Genomic DNA, 4,965 nt, shown 5'->3' on the forward strand with positions numbered 1-4,965 from the left:
AGCAAACATAGGGGTGAAAGTCTTCAATACAACACTTGGCCCATTACCCATTTGGGGCATGATTAACACACTGGGCCTTGTTCCAGCAGTAGTTCAGCCCTGCAGTTTTTGACATCATTAAATGTTCTTTTTAATTAGAAAATTAGTAAAAAACTATGGAATAATATAGATTACCCATCCAAGGGGTATTGTTATAGACAGCATCAATTATTAATTATAGGACTTTAGGGGAACAGCTTTCCCTCCAAATTTATGTCATTTTCAGTCAACAAATATCTTAAGGTCTAGTATAGGTCTAGTATGATTGAAGCTAGTGCTCTATCTGTGTTGCATTTTTTCTTTCTTTTTTTTTTTTTTTTTTTTGCAGATGCAGAAGTTTTTATTGGCCACCTGTTCCCCAAAGGGCACCCTGTGTCTGCTGCCTCAGTACCTCAGAACTTTGGTATCACTGGTCTCATATACCACTTTGCCATCCATGATCCTGCAGGTGGTGGTCTTGTGGATGGTTTGCATGAAGTTGCTGCTGTCCAGAGCATCACTGAGACTGAAGTCCTTCCTGTCTTCTAGCAGGCAGCAGTAGGTAGTGATTTCAGCCTCCAGCTTGACCTTGATGTTGAGCAGGGCCTTGTACTCTTAGGCCTGGTGCTGCCCCTCTGTCTGGGTCTGTGCCAGCTTTGACTCTAGGTGCTGCAGGACCCCAATGAGCTGCTCTATCTGCAGGATGTAGTGGGCTTCCACCTTCCACAGGCTGTTCTCCAAACAGGACTTCAGATTTCTCATGAAGTCCAGATTGTTGCAAATATCTGGACAGTACATCTCAGCTCCAAGAGTGTCATCTCGGCAGCTCCTGTCTCAGCAGACTGATAGGTAACCACTGTGCTATTCTCTTCAATCTGCTGAGAACAATACTTGTCCAGCTCCTCATGGTTCTTCTGAGCCAATTCATCATACTGGGCCCAGATGTCTGCCATGACCTTGCTGAGGTCCTGAAACTTGGGGGCATCCACCTTTATGGTCACCCCAAAGCAGATATCCGGGTTTATAGAGCCTTTACTTCATCCTCATGGTTCTTCTTCATGAAGAGCAGCTCCTCCTTGAGAGCCTCGGTCTCCATCTCCAGCTACAGCCAAGTGATGTTGGTGTCATCAGTGACCTAGTAGAGTCTATGGATGTTGTTCTCCACAGATAGGCACATGACCAGCTCATTCTCGTACTTGACTCTGAAGTCATCAGCAGCGAGTCAGGCATTATTAATCTGCAGGAGGATGTGGGCATTTTCCATGGAATTTTCAAAGATCTGAGCTCTCAATTCCTTTTGATGGTCTCCAAGTAGTGTCCCCAGTCCCTGATCTGAGGTCCCTTCTTCTCCAGGTGTTTCCAAATTTTGCCCTCCAGTCTCCAATTCTCAATCTTCAGGTTCCTCACCCTGTCCAGGCGGGAGGACAGGCAGTGGCTCAGGGCCTGCATGGTCTACTTCTCACCCTGGATGCCTTCCTATCCCCACAGGCCCCTGACCTGCAGCCACCCAGGGAGCTAACAGAGCAGGACACTGAGATATGGAAGCCCAAGTGGCTGGCCTGCATAGACGCTGGCTGCTCTGCCAGTTGGCCCGACCTGGTGGCTGGACAACGGGATGGAGCTCAGAGATTGGTAGTTGGTGAAGAAGGTGGTGGAGCTGGTGGTAAAGCTCATGTTGTCTGAGGAGGAAGGTAAGAGGCCGGGACTCAGGATATGGCTGCCTGCATTGCTTTTAATATATTCCATTGTTTAGAAATGTTAATTATTATTTGTTGACCTTTTAGCAAATCATTCTAAAGTAGAAAGACTTTAAATGTGAATGAATAGCACCTTCCCATTAAGGAAGTAAAAATATTACTGACACTTTTATTTCTAATGGAGGTCTGAAAAGGTACAGAGAAGGGGACATCTTGCATTCTCAAATAGGTTTAACAATTACAGAAAATAACAGCAACTAATTAATGTAGCACTGACTATGTGCCAGGCACTCAACCATATGCTTTATAATCAGTAGTATCCCATTTCACCTTTTAACAATCCTGCTTATAATTTAAAAAATGGAGGTAGAAAGAGGTGAAATAACTGCCCAACAAAGCATGGCCTCAAATCTGTTTCACAGCAGAACCGTTAAATAGAGTCATTATGTCATACCCTTCAAGCCCACCAGGAGAGTTCTCCATTATTTCCCTACACTCAGCTGTCTACACCACGTAACTACAGAGTTAACTGTAGGCTCTCAGCATCCCATCAGGAACGGAGTAGGACATAGTTATTTATTTTTCTTATCTGGATGGAGACTTGAGTTATTTCTTTTTGTGATCTTACTTGGCACTTTATACATTCCAGACTTCAGTACATTTAATATATGCTTTAAAGGTAAAGATAGAACATAATGGGGAAAAGTACTTCTAAGATTCTGCCAAAAGATTACAGAATCTGGAAAAGATGATGTCTTTTAGCAAAAGGCTTATTTTTAAAGTTTTGCCATCATCAACCTTTTACCAATCTCCAAACTTATAATTGCTTTAACTATAATCTAAGGAATCCCTAGAGTGCTGGATCCTCAAGAGGTAAAAGTTCTTCCATCACCCACAGGCCAGGGATGACTGATTGCAAGGAACTTGTTTTTTGCTCAGTTCAGCCTCTTGGGCAACTTACTTCACCTTTCCACCTTCCCTTTCCCTTGTCACCTTCTAGGATACTGTGAGACCTGCCACAGAGAAATCTGCTGATTACGTAGAGGAGAAATTCAAAGTTGAAAGTTGTTCATTCTCAAGAAAAATACATAAATAAGCCACCAAGTGTAGATATCAGAGAAAAAATGCTATGCTTGGAAGAGCTCCTGGCTACCATGTTCAGTAAAAGTCTCCTTTCCTCCCGAATTCTTTCTTTAAAAAAAATAACCCCACTTGTTCCTAAATGTCAGTGTGCCCTGTACCATGGCTTTAAACTCAGACCCATGTAGCCAGTCTCTTTACTCTAGCATGCCTATAATATATTCTCCAGGTGATTGTCCAGATTTTCTAGAAAAACAGCAGTGGAGAGTGCTTCCAGAAATGTCTATGAGGCAATGTAAGTGCACCAGAAAAAATTCTTCAATGACCAAGATCCATGGGTAAATATTTAATATCTTGCATATGGCTCCCAGATTTTTCAGACCATTTGGATCTAAAATTCTAAGATACAGAAAAACATGGAGTTTTCTTACAAATCCTGCACATCTACTCAAAGATAATGTCCAACTACACACACCCATAATTGTGACATAAATCTGGCCTTGGAAAAAATATTTTTAATTTAAGAGCCTGCTATTGCCATGAATTTAAGTGGAAGGGAGCCGTGCAGGAAATTTAGGTTGGTGTAGTTTATTTTAAATCAGACCAAACAGATGAACTCTTTCTGAAATATGACTTGTTAACCACTCACCTATTTTTCAAAGCTGCTGCTTTACTCCTAAATTTCAGATTTCAAGATTATACAATTAACAAACCATCAGTGTTATTTATTTATGCCCTGCCTCAGTACAAAGCAGAGCTGGAATAGCTCATAGAATTACATGTGGCAAAATGAAATTTTTTCCCTAAAGGTAAAAAAAATCAGAGGAAGTAAAAAGGAGGGGTAAGAAAAGCCTCAGAGACTCAATTCACAGTAATGCATGTCTCAGCTTTCTGCACAGTATAAAAGGGACACTACACAGTAAGCTCTAGAGCCTTGGGAGTCAAGCAAAAAGGAGAATACAGTCAGCCATAGAATTCACATCTTCCCAAACAAGGGGTGATATGAAAAATACTTAACAACTGGTATAGATCAAGCCCCAATCAACCTGATGTTTGCCATAAAAATGTGGCAAAACATCTCCATATGTAGGATTTTTCCAATAATAAATGCCATCTCTTTGACTTTGGCACCTTTAAACTAAACTTACTTGAGTTCCAGATCATTGCAAGATTTCCCTACAAATCAAGCTGTTTGTTTAAAATAAATGCATAATTTTGCTTGTTTGTTTGATAGTTTTCTCATTGTTTAAAGCAGAAACTTGGTCAAGGCTTCAAGTTAGCAGTGAATATTTACTCCTTGGTGGCTGTATTCTTAAGTTGAATGTGAGATAAAATCTTCCAAGTAATGTCTATCAGTCTTATTTTTCCTTACGTATTTTATACATGAACACTCAGAGTTCCGAAGAGATTATTTTATGGTACGATTATTGTTTAACTGAATCCCACTAAAGATATCTTTGGCCTGGAAACACTAGAATGCTACAAAATCAGAAAGATAAGTTCCATGAATGAAGTTCTAATTAAGTATTAAACTAATATCTTTCCTTGATTTCCTGAGAAATGGCTTCCATAAAAGCTCCTCAAAGAGAAACTAGCAAAACAGAAAGGACTGCACAGAAGTAGAAATTCTGCAGTGTAACACAAGAAGACATGTTTATTCCTCACAAAATCAATTTGTCCTTGAAAAATGGTAGGAAAAGGGGGACAAAGTGAGGGCAGCACCCTAAGCACTTCTCTTTTACTTCTCATGAGAACTTTTAAAGGGAAATTGATTCCAATCATGCAGAGAGGTTTGAGGAATTTTCTTCCTCCAAGTGTCTCTTACCCCAACCCAAGGAGAAGACTCTCCAGGTTTTTCTAAGTGAAGAATTCCAGGAACACAGCAATGATGTCTAGATTCCAGTATCTGTGCTTATACCTATCCCTTACTCCAAGAGGGGTCATAAATTATGAATGACCCTAAGGACTTTGACCAGCTGGATACAGTTGGATTTATATGATTTTTCTTCAACAAGTACATTAATTTTAAGATGATTTTGGGCTAGAAACAAGAATTCTTATAGTTTCCTTATGTCCTGGGGACCACTAACAGACTCTGAAAGAAAGGACAGAGCCTGTCCTGTCACTTATCTTCAAGTGAGAAGATAAGGAAAGGTTGTGAGAGAGTGAG

General features: G+C 40.5%; 1 pseudogene; it reads right to left on the reverse strand.

Moving 5' to 3' along the window:
- Positions 1-423: 423 nt before the first annotated feature.
- On the reverse strand, positions 424-1,692 carry LOC143682776 (keratin, type I cytoskeletal 18 pseudogene; annotated as a pseudogene).
- Between the last annotated feature and the right edge of the window lie 3,273 nt (positions 1,693-4,965).

This window comes from Tamandua tetradactyla, chromosome 5 (assembly GCF_023851605.1).
Source record: "Tamandua tetradactyla isolate mTamTet1 chromosome 5, mTamTet1.pri, whole genome shotgun sequence".
Lineage (NCBI taxonomy): Eukaryota > Metazoa > Chordata > Mammalia > Pilosa > Myrmecophagidae > Tamandua > Tamandua tetradactyla.